Source organism: Podarcis filfolensis (genome assembly GCF_964270895.1).
Source record: "Podarcis filfolensis genome assembly, chromosome: 9".
NCBI classification, from domain to species: domain Eukaryota; kingdom Metazoa; phylum Chordata; class Lepidosauria; order Squamata; family Lacertidae; genus Podarcis; species Podarcis filfolensis.
In genome coordinates, this window is record NC_139610.1 from 70981047 (window position 1) to 70998467 (window position 17421).

Here is a 17421-nt window from a genome sequence, read left to right on the forward strand (position 1 = left end):
ACCAGCCTACAGATGAAAGTTATGAGATGTGGCCTAGGAATTAAGACCCTTAAGAAATGTCCGAACCTCCCCACTGTGAAATTTCACTAAGCTTTCTGGATCCAAGAAAGTGGGGTCTGTATTTCTCTTTCATATAGAGCAAATATTCCCCACGTATGGCCTGAAATGCGCTGATATCCAATGTGTTGATTAACGTGGGATATCCAGCCTCATATAACCAACATTCTTAAGTCTAATTAATGTGTGACGGGGTTAAAACCATAGAGTAAACTGTCCTGTCAGGCTAAGATAGGTTACTCCCCCTAGGTTACTCTCACACTCTTTGTTCTCCCACTTTCCATCATTCCAGCAGGTGAACCTTACCAGTAAGGAGGTGGACCATGTGGATTAAGCAAGCCATCTTTGTGTTTCTATACAAATAATTTAGAAATATTTACCATTTTGGAACCTAGGTTGCACTGCCTATGTTTTCTTGCTGCTGTATGGAAAGCACATGAATCTGGCATTTGAAGAGTTTGTAAGTAAACCATGTTTAACTTACCAAACGCGTGGTCTTTTTCTTTGCTATGGGAAGAGGGGAACTTTGGAAGGAACTTCCAAAAGAGATATTTTAAAGGTCTAACAGCCTATATTTACACATTTTACTTTGCTGCAAGTGTTTTAATTTTAAATATCAGTTGGGGGTCCTCTCAGCAATGAGTACTTGCCCCAAACCTGGATCTGGGCATTCAGGGAATTCTCCTTTTTATTATACCTAGTGCATGTTATTCTTTAACCAAAATATAAAAAGCAACAATTAAATCAAGAAATAAATTTGCATACTTGTCTGAATCTGTCTGAAAAAAGTCAGTCAAGCAAGTGTTTCTATTGATCACACTCTAACTGTTTTCCCCCCAGGAACTGTATATAATGGGGGGGGGGACGGGACATGAAGAGCAATGTGGCGTAGTGGTTAGATTCTTGGACTGAGAAAACCCAGATGCAAATTCCTAGCCAGTCATGAAGCTCCCTGGGTGACCTTGGTCCAGTCACCTCTTTCAGCCAGACCTGCCTCATGTGTGGGAAAAACTATGCTGGCCATCTTGAGCTCTTTGGAGAAAAGGCAAGTTATAAATTTAAGAAAGAATTGGGCCTTGACTATGCTTTGACCACAGGCATGAAGATGTCAGTGCAGTGCAGGGAAAGGGACTCTTTGGCCCTCTAGACACTGTTGTACTCCAACTCCCAGCATCTCTCACCGCTGGCTAAGCTGGCCGGGGTTGATGGGAGTTGGAGTTCAGCAACAGCTGGAGAGACACACAATCCTCACCTCTGTTCTACTGTTACATTCCTACATCTAACACCTACATACGTTGTCCACACGGTATGGAAATGCAGTTTTGTCAATGTAGCCACTATTACTGCTGTTGCTGTTATACCTATATTGCAGGCGGAGGTACTGAGACTGAGCAAGTGACTTGTCTAGGAATGCCTAGTCAATTCATGGAAGCAGCAAGGTTTGAAGGAGAGGTCTCCTGCTTCGCTGTTCAGGCTCTCCATCACCAAGCAGACCCGATATCCTCCTTGCATAGGTGATGTGATGATTTCCATGCCAATGTGCTCACCCACTAAGTTCAGCCTCCTCATGTTCTCAAGCTAATTGTGGCCACAGCCATCTTGTTACCTTATGTGTAATGTGACATTTTCCAGCGGCAGCTCTGAAGGTCACACCCCTATTACATTAGCAACCCGTCAGCAGAGAACACTCTGCTGACGCACCTAATTGTGTCTTTCTTTCCTCTTAGTCAGGGGAGGGTGAGTTCCGCCCAGATCCTTTAACTTAACCTTTTTGTTCTCGTTCCCTACTGCAATTAGGCATATGCTGCTGACTTTAAGCCCCTCACACGCACCAGATTACGTTTGGCTCCATCTTTCTCCTGTTCCTTTGCTGCCTGCCCTGTGTAGAATTTCAGATTGAAAGCAATCTCTCTCTCCTGCCCCACGACTGCCACAAGTGGTGGCTAATACCCATTGGAAATGATAGGGTGGAGGGCAGGGAGGACAACAGTAGGTGGCGCTAGAGCCACTGATAGGCAGTTTTGTTCCCATCCTCTTGCTTGCAGAGTTCTACAAGTGACGACACTGAGGCCACATTCACATTCAGTGTTGGCAACTTGAATATAATATTGGAGGCGGGGAGGCAGTTAAGGCCCACCCCACAAAATTGATCACAAGACATGGCACACACACAGACACCATTTGAATGGCAATGCCCATCAATCTTTTTGGGGGAGGTGCCCCCCTCAAATATTTTGTGTTCACACCATAGACACAATATCATTCCATTGTAAATAGTCATGGCTTCCCCAAAAGAATTCTGGGAGCTTTACTCATGGGTACTGAGAGTTGCTAGAATACCCTCTAATCACCCCACCCCAGAGCTACATTTCCCAGCATTCTCTGTGAAGAGGAATTGGTTCTTAAACTACTCTGGGAACTGTAGCTCGGGGGGGGGGGTATAGCAGTCTCCTAATAACTCTCAGCACCTTTAGTTCAGTGCCCAGATTTCTCAGGAGGAAGCCATTGTGGGAATGTTAATGAAAAAGAAGAGAAGAAGAGTTTGGATTTGATATCCAGCTTTATCACTACCCGAAGGAGTCTCAAAGCGGCTAACATTCTCCTTTCCCTTCCTCCCCCACAACAAACCCTCTGTGAGGTGAGTGGGGCTGAGAGACTTCAGAGAAGTGTGACTGGCCCAAGGTCACCCAGCAGCTGCATGTGGAGGAGTGGAGACGCGAACCCGGTTCCCCAGATTACGAGTCTACTGCTCTTAACCACTACACCACACTGGTTCTAATGATAGTAGTAGTACTAATGATAGTAGAAGAGGATATATTGATTAAATATTATCCTTTCTCACTCACGCTAGTGAGTGATGTCGCAGAGCAGATTCCCTTCCATTCAGCACAAAGCTAGTTTGCAGATTTGTTTGAATCTCTTTAGTTAAGCAATCCAGTCAGGCTTGATCAGACTGGATAAATAAAAAAATTAAAATTGTCCAGTAGCACCTTAGAGACCAACTAAGTTTGTTCTGGGTATAAGCTTTCGTGTGTGTGCAGATACAGTAGTACATCGGGTTAAGAACTTAATTTGTTCCGGAGGTCTGTTCTTAACCTGAAACTGTTCCTAACCTGAAGCACCACTTTAGCTAATGGGGCCTCCTGCTGCTGACACGCTGCCGGAGCGCGATTTCTGTTCTCATCCTGAAGCAAAGTTCTTAACCTGAGGTACTATTTCTGGGTTAGCGGAGTCTGTTACCTGAAGCGTCTGTAACCTGAAGCTACCACCGTACACTGAAACAGAAGTCACCAGACCCTTATATATAGTGGGAGGGTGGGGTTTTTCTCAGGAGGGTAGTAGGAGATGGGTGATAGACTCAGTGGGTATGGTAAACCTGTTGACAACTGTTAACGACTGCAATTAGTCGTACAGGAAAAAAGCAAGGGATAGTATGCAGATGACCAAAAATAGCTTTAGCATATGTAATGAGACAAGAGTCCAATATCTCTATTCAGACCAGGTCTCTCCATAGTTTTCAGTTTAGTAATAAGTTGTAATTCAGCAACTTCTGCTCAGAGAGGGCCAACCAAAGCTCATTCTTCTTCGATGAAGTGCAGAAGTGGAAGATGGTGGTATTTTCCATTTCCTGCTAATGTTGCCCAAATGATAAGCTATGAGTAAGAAAAAAAACCCGAGCAAACCTGGAAGTCCCAGAGGAACCTCAAGAACAAAGCTTCCCTCCCTCCTTTTTCAATAATAAAGATTCTATTTAGTTCTACAAGAGCTTTTCCCCAAAAAGCATTTTGAAAGTTATTCTGCAAACATGGTTTAATAGTAAGTAATCCCTTGTGTTGAGGGAGAAGAAAAGAGAACACAGCCATTTCTGTTTCAGCAAACATCCTTTGTATCATTCAGAAGGGAATGAAAGGGCTGAATCGTGTGAAAGAAACCGAGATAAAATATTAATTATTTCCTGCAAGATTGCAGCACGTTTACAGCAATAACCAATTCTGTCAATGCTCCATGCATTATTATTATTTCTTCCTTTCTTGGTCTTTCAAGTTGTTCTGATGTTTTTTCCTTTCCTTTTCCGCAGAGGGAATTCTGATGGAATTTTCTCTGCCTTACCATCATTCATGCTGTGGAGGGGGAACACAGGACTTTTTCCATTCTGCAACAGATCAAAACTTTCGGAAAACAACGACAATTAAAAACAAACTTCCATTCAATGATCTTGGGCATAGGAGCCAACTCCTAGGGGCTGAGTGCCTTCAATCCCCAAATTAAATATTTAAGGGGGCTGCCCCTCCAAGTTGATGGACATTGCCATTCAAATGGTGTGCATGCACCACATCATGTTATCAATTATGTGGGGCAGGACTTATCTCTCCCCCCCCAAAAAAAATAGTTTATTCAAGTTGGCACCCCTGATCTTGAGGTTTCTGTCCGGGACAGGGCTAGTCTTGCCCGAAGATAAAAAGGCAAGAAAGAAGTAGCCTTTCTCTCTGCTGTTCCCCACACAGACTTTGCAGATTTTGCTGCAGAATTTTGCTTTAAAAAGGCTATGCATGACAATACAATTAAAACAGCATTTAAAACAGCATTTTGCACCTTCAGATAAAGCTGCTGGCCCAGTTTATCCCATCACTTACGTCTCTTTATTCTTTTTATTTGGGGTTACAGTGCAATGCAAGATTAATTTATTAGCAGTGGTACATATTAGTAGAACGGAAATGTTTGTATTACTTAGGAGGATTCATCATATTTGCGTAAGCAGCCAACGCATGACTTGAAAAATATAAATGGTTTTTGTCACAGTACAATTCAGCCGATTCCCTCACTTCTTCCTTCGCCTTCTCCCCATCTGAATAACTTGATATTTAGATAAATAAGCAATATATCTGCTGGAATAAGCAATTAAAATCATATTTCCTCGGGGGGATCAGAGGTACATTTCCCCCCCCCCCCGTTTGCTACAGTACATTCTATCACATATTGAAATTTCATTTTCTTCCCATTTCCTCTGTGAATAGGCTGCAGCAGTGGGGGAGGACGTTATTAAATGGGAATGACTCCGAGTGTCAACAGCTTTTAAAGGCTAATTCTGAGAAATTTATGAAAAGGATTTCAATAAAAAGCCTTTGCGCGAAAAGGCCATGGAAACTGTCCTGGGTGAACCTGAAGAGGAAGTGAGATGCCTTTTTTTCTGGTGGAACAGCAAATATGCTGGGAAACTTGCAAGCTTCCAAACCACACAGACAATCGTGCATGGGAGGGGGGCAGAGAAAGGATGATTCAAAATGAGATTTGTGTTGTATGTTCAGAGTCCGTCCCCCTAGCTCTGCTAAAATTTAAGCCCACTTAAGAACAGAAGAGCCTGCCAGATCAGACTGATGGTCCACTTAGCTCAGCATCCTGTACTTTCACAGGCCAACCAAATCCCTGTGGGAAACCAGCAAGCAGGATCTGAGCCCAAGAGCCCAATCCAGGGACAGACTTAGAGCTTGACCAGGTTGGCGCCTGCCAAGGGCCCAGGCCCAGGGTGCCATAGGCCAGGAGTCAGCTTCGCCTGCTGAACAGCAGACTGAAGGAGGAGAAGGTGGAGTGACTCCACCTGCTGAACATCAGCCTTCAAGGACAGGAGGAGAAGGCACTGAGGAGAACCAGCTAGCTTCAGCCTTCTTAAACAGAGCTCTCAGCAGCGGTCAGATGCTGGAAACAACACCTGTTTGTTCCTGGCTCCACCTTGCTGCTTCCAGCTCTCCATCTGGACCCTTGGCTCTGTGAACATCTGGATTCCCTGAGCTCTGGACTGTCCAGAGCTGTCCAGTGGACTGTCCTCCACTGCTCTGGGAGGTCCAGCTGAGGCATGCTGGAGGTGAGCAGAGGGAGGAAGGCAGGCAGACAGATAGACTGACAGAGAAGGAAGAGGAGGGGAGGTGGAGCAGACCTGACCTGACCTCTATAGCTGTAGAGGAAGTCACTGGGGGAGCACAAAAGGTAACAAAAAGCAAACTCTCTCAGTTTCTTTTCCATGGCATCTCCTTGCTTTGGAGGCACTGATATAGCTCCTTGCTGTGGGAATGTTAAGGATAGCACGAAAGAATATATTGAATAAGTATTATACCTCCTTCACTCATGCTAGTAAGTGATGTAGCAGAGCTGATTCCTCTCAATATAGCTGGAAGCTAGTTTGCAGATTCGTTTGAATCTCTTAGTTAAGTTTATTCCTGGGGTCCCCTTTTATCCCTCCTAAAGGAGTAAAGACACGAGAGTCTTTCTCAGTAAAGTAACAAAAAGTTTACTCACATTTCAGTTCACGGTATGATCCCTGAAAGGCAGGCTTTACTTTGTAGTTATACAAAGAAACTGTGAGTTCATCTCATATGGAGACTGAACTCATGTGCCACTGGCTGAGAGCCGGCAGACAGCAAAATGACATTAAGACAACAAAATGGCTGCAGGAGAGCAGCATGGCAGCAAAATATAGAACAACAAGACAATGGAAAGACAAAACTAGAGACTCAGAAAATGGCTGCATGACTCAGCTCTTTTATGGAGTCAACCAGAGTTACGCCCATCTCCAAGGTCACATGCAGGGGGAGGAAGCTCCAGACTAGTGGAACAGGAATTTACACTGACTGGATGTCCCCCTGCCTGTGCCCACTCTAGGGAAATAAGGAATGTTGCCCTTGACTGTTCCAGTGGATTACATCCCACACTTGCCAAGGGTGCAAGGGAGCCTGGGTACACCTCTGGCCCTTTCCCCTCCTGCATCTTCGAGCACCTGATATTCAAAAGCTTCCAACTGTGGAGGCAGTGCATAATCATCATGGCTAAGAGCATAGGAGCCAATTCCTATGGGCTGAGGTCCCTTCATCTCCCAATAAAACATTCGAGGGAGCCAGGCATCACAAAGTTGATGGGCATTGCCATCGCCACATCCTGTGACCAATTATTCAGGGCTGGGTTCACTCTCCCCACCCCACAATATTTTATTCAAGTTGGCACCCTTGGTTAAGAACCATCTATAGTCCTTTCCATGAATTTGTCCGATTCTCTTTTAAAGCCCTCTAGGGTTCCAGTGTGACAATTAGATTAAGGAAAATGCACGAGGGAGGGGGCAGTGGGGAGGAGCATGCTAGCTCCGCCCCCGCTCTGTCACTGTTCCAATTGCACTACAACTTGTGGATGTCACAGGTGTGAAGGAGTGGGCCGCCTGTATTTTTGGAGCAGGGTTGGAAGACCTCAGGACTGGAGACCAAATCTGTCCATTCATGCCTCTTTTGCTCCCCAAGACCTTTCCCTCTGCCCAGAACACAACCTTCACCAGCCCCACTCCACACCTCAAATGTTGTTGCCTGGCTGGACGCGTCCCTGAGATTGAAACTGACTCTTGCTTGTTTAAGTGGAGAGTAGAGAAGGGTGGGTGAGTGGGTGCTGGAGGAGACTCTTGAGAGTCCCATGGACTGCCAGAAGATCAAACCTCTCCATTCTGAAGGAAATCAGCCCTGAGTGCTCACTGGAAGGACAGATCCTGAAGCTGAGGCTCCAAGACTTTGGCCACCTCATGAGAAGAGAAGACTCCCTGGAAAAGTCCCTGATGCTGGGAAAGATGGAGGGCACAAGGAGAAGGGGACGACAGAGGACGAGATGATTGGACAGTGTTCTCGAAGCTACCAGCATGAGTTTGACCAAACTGCGGGAGGCAGTGGAAGACAGAAGTGACTGGCGTGCTCTGGTCCATGGGGTCACAAAGAGTTGGACACGACTAAACAACAACAACAACAATTGTTCTAATGGCCCTTGGAAGCTTGCACAGAAAGTAATGTGGCCCTCAAGCTGGGAAAAGTTCCCCCGCCTCTGTTGTAGAGACTGTAATTTCAGAACACTGGAAAATCAGAGTTCTAAATAGTGCAGAAAGTCTCTCCAAATCGCCCTTCACCTCTTCAGACCTTTGCCTTCCATGAATTTGGTGGTGACAGAGAGGTGGGATAACACACTCATCCTTGCTGTTGTAACACCTGAAGAGGTCTGTATTGTGTGGTCTGTATTGTAGAAGTGGTGGTTGCAGAGTTCTGTCCTCTGCAACCTGGTGCTTGAAGCTAGGAGAAGTGATCTCAGGTGGGAAGTTCAAGGCTGGACTGAATGAAAATGATATCCCAACGTTCTCCATGTTATTTACGGTTGGGGAAATTGGGAGAGTTTTTTAAAAATACTGTTCAGGGAAGGGAAGAAGAGGTGGGATTATCCATCAGTTTTCCCCACTCAAGTAACTTTATTCTGAGAAATTTGGGATGCCTTAATGTCTAAGGTTTATCCTTTGCCTGTGATGTATCAATGGACTCAGAAGCGGAAGTGATTGGAATCTACTTTCTTAGCTAGTGGCTTGGTACATCTTTCTCTTGCTTTTCTAAAAAGAAAAAAAGGGGGGACCTTATGTAGTTTATGAAAAGGATGCTACCATGGGACTCTAACTTGAAACAACTTTCTGATTCCCATCTTGCCCTTTGATTCGATATACAATTCTGCATGTTTCAGCACGGCATGCTTATCTGTATTCCTCTCATCCCCACACCTGCCCCAGCTCAGAAGACTTAATGAAGGCTTGGATTTTATGGCATCTCATCAGCTTTAAAAGCATTGGGTAGCCATTGCCATGATTGGCAGCTTTTAACCAAGGACGTCCCACTGAGTTTCCCATTCATCTAGAATCTAAAGGTATTTCTGAGCTTGCAGAAATGATCTCGACTGCTGCAAGATAATGACTTTTATGGCAGCCTCATCACAGGCATTTTGTTCCAATGCCAATCACGGGACATCTTATGCAATAAATGCATCACCTGTTGGCCTAACTTTTTGTGGAAATTTTGCTGTAGAATTTCCCAAAGTCTCTTTTTTCGTTTGGCTCATCAAGACATATTGTCTTGCTCCCAGACATTTCCTCTCTTTTCTGTTCCCACTGGGTTAATAACATAAAGGAAATGCTTTTGGGGAAGAAGTGGTGCTGTGAATTGTCATATTCTAGATCTGATTACTGCAGAATTTTTTTCTACAAGACGAATCTTAATTGTACAAATTGTCCACACTGTTCCCATGTTTCTGATGAATATTGTCTACATGCAACAGGTGTGTCTGCTTGTCCGAAAATGTATATATTAGAAGAAATCCACCTTAAACTGCCAATTAATTTTCCTGAGGATTTTTTATCTTTTTCTTTTTAAATCACAAACTGAAGCAGAGATGTGGCAAATTGAACTTACGACCGGAAAAATGACAAGCTGTGAGAAACTGAAATCGGCAGATTCATCAACCCCTATTCCTAGGTGATTAACTGCCAGTAGAAAACATAGAGGCATGGCCTAGGAGGAAATGTAGGATTGCTTATGAAGTTCAGCTAATGTAGAATTTACATTAACGTGTGAGGTTGAGATGGGTCAGAACAACGTACCTGAAGTTCTAGCGAAAACTTAACAGCTCCTTTGCATGGCGATGTTTCTTCCGCAATTACGCTGCATCATGGCAACTGTAGTTCTTATGAGGCATTGCTTGGAAAACAGGAAGCTGAGTTGGACTATTAGTCCATCTAGCTCAGAATTGTTGACACTGACTGGAAGCAGCTCTCCAGGGTTTTAGATATGAGTCTCTCCCACCCATACCTGGAGATGCCATTTTGCATGCAAAGCAGATGTTCTGTGAGTGAGCGTTGGCCTTTATCCTAGTACTGGAAACGAAATCTGTAAGGGAAGGACCATCTTATACACAGCTTCTTTGGTGAGCACATTTTGAATATTTTCAGAAAATGTCCGGGCCATCACAAAATGGTGTGTGTGTGTGTGTGTGTCTCCACTCACAAGATGGCTACCATGGTTGACATGACAAGTCAGAAAGTACTCATTTAATTGGAAGGCAAATGGGTGAGACTAAGAACCCAGTAATGCCCCCAATGATGTACAAGGCAGAGGTTAGGGACTGAAAACCAAAACACAAAAGGCATTCCAAATTGATGGGAAGATAATGCAAAATCAGCTTCTCCAAAACACCCCTTCCCCACAAATACTGCAGGGACACAAAAGCCACAAGACCTGGGTGCTCTTGGGCCTCTGAATCTTTTCCCACCATCATTAGTGAAGTATGGAAACTGGAATTCTCATGCGGTATACTTGGAGGCAGTGCCGGATTTACGTATAAGCTAAACAAGCTATAGCTTAGGGCCCCACTTTCTTGGGGCCCCAAAAAAAAATTAAAGGAAAAAAACAACTGGATGTACATTTCCAAAATATAAGATAAAAAACAAATAAAGTAAAACCTACATACAGTTAGAGCTTAATAATTATTTCACTATTAATATACTTCTTCTTAATTGTATTTCACTATTAATATACTTCTTCTTGATTGTATTTCAGTTCAACAATTACTTTGATAAAATACATATTTTGTTATGTGCAAATGGCTTTAGATACCTACTAGGTCCATAAATTACCATATAGCATATGTTCAACACAAAAAACAGCAGCAATTTCTTGTTGACAAAGGACAGCTGGACATATAAAGGGCCCCATTACCTTCAGTACCTTGGGGCCTCATCAAACCTAAATCCGGCTCTGGTTAGAGGCAGCAGTGTTTCTAGAGAAGAAGAGCCTGCTGGATCAGGCCAATGGCTCATCTAGTTCAGCATCCTGTTCTTACAGTGGCCACCCAGATGTTTGTAGTAGTAATAATAATAATAATAATAATAATAATAATAATAATAATAATAATAATTTATTCCAACAAAGATTAAAAATACATTATAATGTCACACATTAAAAACTTCCCTGAACAGGGCTGCCTTCAGATGTCTTCTAAATGTCAGGTAGTTGTTTATCTCTTTGACATCTGGTGGGAGGGCGTTCCACAGGGCGGGCGCCACTACCAAGAAGGCCTGGTTCCCTGTAGCTTTGCTTCTCGCAGTGAGGGAACCGCCAGAAGGCCCTCAGAGCTGGACCTCAGCATCCGGGCAGAACGATGGGGGTGGAGACGCTCCTTCAGGTATACTGGACCGAGGCTGTTTAGGGCTTTAAAGGTCAGCACCAACACTTTGAATTGTGCTTGGAAACGTACTGGGAGCCAATGTGGGTCTTTCAAGACCAGTGCTATGTGGTCTCAGCAGCTGCTCCCAGTCACCAGTCTAGCTGCCGCATTCTGGATTAGTTGTAGTTTCTGAGTCACCTTCAAAGGTAGTCCCACGTAGAGCACATTGCATTAGTCTAAGCGGGAGATAACCACAGCATGCACCATTCTGGCCAGACAGTCTGCGGGCAGGTAGGGTCTCATCCTGCGTACCAGATAGAGCTGGTAGACAGCTGCCCTTGATACAGAATTGACCTGTGCCTCCATGGACAGCTATGAGTACAAAATGACCCATCAGGCTGTAGGAAACCTCAAACAGGACCTGAGCGCAAGAGTCCTGTCCCTTCCTGTGGCTTCCAGCAGAAGCATTCCTGCCTCCAACCATCATGGCTAGTAGCCCTTGAATGGAGTGTTTGCATATATGCAAAACAACAACAACAACAAAAAACCCCTCTGGTTTTTGCACAACAGGGATGTGGTCTTAACCGTCACAACCGTTGCTCTGCCTACCTTGCCATCTGGACCTGCCCGTCGCTGGTGTGCGGCCCCCGGAAAGTTGCCAACGGGGCAAAGTGACCCTCCAGCTGAAACAGCTTCCCCAGCCCCAGCCTAGATGGTGCGGACTTCGTCCTTGCTACCTGTTTGACAAATCTTCAGCAGGAGAGGGGCTTATCTATGCCACTTGTAATGTAAAGCCTGCACTCCACAACTGAGCAGAGTGTAATATCCATGATGACTCTTAATCTCTCCTCATTAGACTCTGAAATGATATCAAAAAAGGATGCGGGGTTTTTTTAAGAAAGGACGGAGGAGTGGGCTTCTGAGCTCCTCGCCAAGAACAAATCGTATATTTTTCACGTCACTATTTGAAACAGTGGGGGTAAGAAGGGGATAGTGCTAAAGGGCAGCTGATTAATATTTATTTTTAATAATGCCAGTGTTGGAACGGGTGGCTTTAAGCGGTAGGTGGATTACAGTTCCATTACATGGAACTTTAAAGGTCTCTCTGCACGGCGCTATCGTTGCCTGGTGGGTGGATTAGATAACTGGATGCACGCACTCTTCTAAGCCTCATGGTGTCACTCTAATACAAAGGATCGATGAGTAATAGTCATATTACTAGCCCAAGCTGTGGCTTATCAGGCCAAAGTGTGAGAGCACATACTCCGTACACCAGAGGTCCTAGGTCTGATCCCTAAGCATCTCTAGGAAGGACTGAGAAAGGCTTCCTGTCTGGAACCCTGGACAGCTGCTGCCAGTCAGTGTAGGCAATAAAGGTAAAGGTAAAGGACCCCTGGATGGTTAAGTTCAGTCAATGGGGTTGCGGTGCTTATCTCGCTTGCCAGCCGAGGGAGCCGGGGTTTGTCCACAGACAACTTTCTGGGTCATGTGGCTGGCATGAATTAATCACTTCTGGTGCAATGGGACACCGCAATGGAAACCAGAGTGCACGGAAATGCCGTTTACCTTCCCTCCCCAGGTAAAGGTAAAGGGAACCCCGACCATGCATTGGCTGAGGGAGCTGGTGTACAGCTTCCAGGTCATGTGACCAGCATGACTAAGCCACTTCTGGCGAACCAGAGCAGCACACGGAAACACCGTTTACCTTCCTGCTGGAGCAGTACCTATTTATCTACTTGCACTTTGTGCTTTCGAACTGCTAGGTTGGCAGGAGCAAGGACCGAGCAACGGGAGCTCACCCCGTTGCAGGGATTCGAACCGCCGACCTTCTGATAGGCAAGTCCTAGGCTCTGTGGTTTAACCCACAGGGCCACCCACGCCCCTCCCGCACCAGAGGTATCTATTTATCCATTTGCATTGGTGTGCTAGGTTGGCAGGAGCTGGAACAGAGCAACGGGAGCTCGCCCCATTGTGGCAATTCGAACCGCCAACCTTCCGACAGGCAAGCCCAAGAGGCTCAGTGGTTTAGACCACAGCGCCACCCGCGTCCCAAAGTGTAGGCAACACTGTTAGGTGGACTGAGGGTCTGATTGTTGCTAACAGCATGTGACCACATAGAAGTTTTGCTGTGCCCTCCGAGACTCTTCCACTGCGATTGTGAGGGGAAGGATTTTGCTGTGGCTCTGCCCTTGGCTATCACATGTTTGGTGGCCTCACCTGCGGTCCCAGACCTGTTTCAGACCCCCCAAGTGCCCCTGTTTTCCAGGGACGTCCCTGATTTAAAGAAGCCACCCCTTTTTCTGATTTGATCGCGGAATGTCCCACTTTTCTTTAGGATGTCCCTATTTTCATAGGAGAAATGTTGGAGAGTATGGAGTTATTCGACCCCCGAGCCATCTAAAGGCATTCCTGTATAGGGATTTTTTTTAAAAAAATGTTTAATGCTTTATTATATTTTTATATATGTTGGAAGCTGCCCAGAGTGGTGGGGGCAAACCAGTGAGATGTGTGGGGTATAAATAGTAAAATTATCATTATAGAATTGGACGTCCCTATTTTCATTCAGAAAATTTTTGGAGGGTAAATGCTGTTTGGAAACTGTTGGCCTTTATGAGACAAGGTTCTGTGGGACCAAGCAGGAACATGTGAAATCACAAAACCCTGATTAAGCATGCAATGTGTGTGTGGGGTGTGGGTGAAGAAGACCCACATCCATTGCCTGCATGTCTCCTTCTGCCCTCCCTTTCCTCACCACCACACTGCCCACCCTTTGCTAGACTGGGGTGGACCTGATGCAATCCAGGGCTACCTCAGCCCGATCTGGCCAATCCTAGGTTGACCAGAATTGTCTCAGTTCAGTTTGTTATCCAAGATTCGGCCGGATCTGGCACGCAACCCTAATGTTCGTTGGTGGCTCGTGTGTTAAAAAGTAAAATCTCTGATCTCTTGGGAGCATCTTCTTGGTAATATCGCTACTGCAGTGAGTAACGGTGAACAATGTTTTGTAGAGAGATAAGGGAGATGTTGTTTATTGGAAGGAGAAATTCATATAATCTTCATCCTTCTAACCAGTGGTACCCAGGACACCAAGTAGGGCACGTAATAAAGAAATATGCCCTTCCTTTCCGTTCACCCTGTGTGGAATGCACCGTCCTGAGCATTGTGTTGCTCTAGAACATGAATGAAGAATGCTTTTCAGTCTGTGGGCCTCTTTCTGTCATATGCAGCCTTCTGGGCAGGGGGGCTGTGTCCGTGCTGAGTGTGGTCAGAGGCAAAGCTGGGTAGAGCAATGGCTGTCATTTCTGTACAGCAGGTTACATTCCAGCCTCTCAGGGTTCATACTTTCCTAAGCAAGCTCTCCATCCATGTAAACAAGAGGCATTATCACAGCTCAAGGACACATTCAAGCCAGGGAGAAGTACTCATGGAGGGCATGATGTATTCATTATTGACTAATTATTGGCATGTGGTTCCTCTAGTACTGTGGTTCCCAACGTGGAGCACACGCCCCACAGGGGGACAATTCGATTTTTAAGGGGGGCAATTCAAGAATGAGTTATTAACAGTGAATGGCCTTTTAGGCTTCCTCCATGTGAATAGGAGTTCACTTTTTGAACAACAAGAATTCTATGTCGGTGGGGGGCGGTCATCAGGATTTTAGAGATGGTTAGGTGGGGCATGGCCAAAAAAAGTTTGGGAACCACTGATCTACTAGAAACCGCAATGACCTGGGAGGACAGCTCCTGGAGAGCTCACTCAGGCTAGGTTAGTAATAATAATAGTAATAGTAATAGTAATAGTAATAATGTTATTATTTTTACCGCGTCCATCTGGCTGGGTTTCCTCAGCCACTCTGGGCGGCTTACAGCATATCTAAAAACATAAAACACCAAGCATTTAAAACCTTCTAATACAGGGCTGCCTTCAGATGTCTTCAAAAAGTTGTGTAATTCTCTATCTCCTTGACATCTGAAGGGAGGGTGTTCCATGGGGACTATACATTTAAAGCATGTTCAATGTACTTTTAAAGCAGATGACTTCTCCCAAAGAATTCTGGGAAAAGATGCCCCCATGAGGGGAGGAACTGCAGTACCCAGGATTCTCCTTGCTTGGATTTCATCACAAACACATGTTTGAGGTTGAGAGGATTTTTTTTTAATTATTATTATTTAAAGGGCATCAATTGGGCCACAATGGTGGAAAGGCTTTACAAACTCTGCAGTAACACAGATGAAGATACTCGTGTCTCATTTCTAAGTGTAAAGGAGCTGATCCATGAGGCTGGAACTTGCAAAAGTTCTGACCAAGGGACAGAACTTGATTGCATACAAGACACAGGCCCCAAATCCAGAAGTTATTGTTGCCCGTGATCCGTTTACTGCAGCATGAGTCATATTCCCCAGGCTGAGACCTGGTGATGAGAATAATCAAGAGACTTAATTCTTCTTCCTGCCATGACGATGGGAGAATTCTGTCCAGGTTTGTTTACTCTTGCAGTCATCACACTTTTGCTTCAGAAGAGAGGAGGGAGAGTGATCTATAAACAAAAAAACAGCGTCATAGGCAAGTAGTCCGCTCACCGTCATCGGGGGGTGCTGTTGACACCAGCCATTTGCTCTTTGCTTACCTCATAGCAATCGTCACAACTTAAGTTAGGCATCAGGTAAGCTTTGGTCTTGGCTGGAGAGGAGATTCTAGCCTCTGCCTGCCCCTCTTGGGTTAAGGGCATCCTGTTAAACGGATCCATGGAGAGTGATTTCTGTACAACGCCCAAGCGGGGGCTAGGGCCATATCACTCCTGCAACGGGGACCCCTTGAGGGTTTCCCTGTTTGATGTAGGTCATAGCCCCCCCCCCAAGTGGTGGTTTATCCTTAGATTCACTCCCAGCAGATGGGCTGGAGTGGTATAATTTGGCTTCACCCAATGCCTATGCCAAACCATTCACATCTGCAACCAATAAAATTGTGGCCTATTTGAACCCATAAATCTATATGTGTTGTCCTGTCTGGTTATCCACCCCCTAAAGAGCTGTGGGGTCACAGGGCCTTGGCATGCAAGAAACCAGAGATGGGAAATCAGTGGCTCCTCCAGATGATGTTGCGTTGGATATAAGCTTACTTGCATGCCTCCAGTCAGTAGAGGACAGTGATGGTACAATCGACATAGCGTGAAGTTTAATTTCTCCCACTGGGTGCTGAATCACACCATATCCTGTGCTCTGTTGGGGGAATATGGGATGAGCTTGTGGAAGAGACTGTGTATGGGGATAGTGGCTATTTTCTTCTTTTAAACCTTTTTGAATAATGGGAAGTCAATGGGAAGGAATTCAGCACTCAGTGAAATTGCTCCCCTGGCAATATCAGAGATGGGCAAAACCACCTTTTTTGTTTTTGTTTTGGTAAACTACTTAGAGGTTTTCTTATCATTGAGTGGTATATAAATTGGGTGAAGTGGGTTTCTTGTGGCTGATATCTGTGGCTGGAGCTTCAAGGGCAAATAGATGGATGCATGAGGAATTCCGTGCGGGCTCAGCAGCTGGCAGTTGAGCAGGAACTGGAGATGATGGCTGATGTGCACTAGGATAGCATCTGGTCCTCAGCTCATCTGCTCACATCCTGTGACTCTGGCACATTTTGGCCATTTCATCACCATATTCGGTGTGTCCCACCAGCATCTCGCTCTTCCGGTGTAGCCAGACTTCTGTTGAATCCTATTCGCCACTCTGTGGCAACTCTCGAGTAAAGGATTATGCCATGAATTTATTTTCAAAGAGGTACATTAATTTCCTTGAAGGGAACGAAGACTGGAGAAGAAACAGAAGCTAACTTTTCAAAACAGACAATGAAAAGCCAGATAAGCTTAATTTTTCTCGGTCTTTCTCAAAGCTTTGTGTACCTATTTAGGATGCAGATAAAGTAGCACTGTAAGTGGCAAGTGTGTGGTGCTTAAATGGAGATTTAATATGAAGACTGACCAGGAAGGGGGAAAAACCCTCCCTCTCTTGGGAATGAGTCATAAGCTACTGACGTTATAAAATAATAATAGTATGTCAGACCATTATGTCTCTGCAGTTAGCATGGAATGCAAGTAATTTCTTTCTCCCTCTCTCTCTCTCTCTCTCTCTCTCTCTCTCTCTCTCTCCTCCAAGCAAAGTTTCCTTTCAGGTGATTGTACGTTTGCCAACTGACCAGAAAAACATAGCCTGGCCTGCTCCTGTGCATTCATCCATGGCTTCATCTGCAGAAATCGGTAGGTTTCACAGCATGAAGGAGATAAACAAAATTGCCTAATGCTGGCACATAAAGCTGCAGCATAAAGGCACAGGGAGTGGTAAAAAAGTTAGCATCCTCTAGACCAGGTGTGGGGAA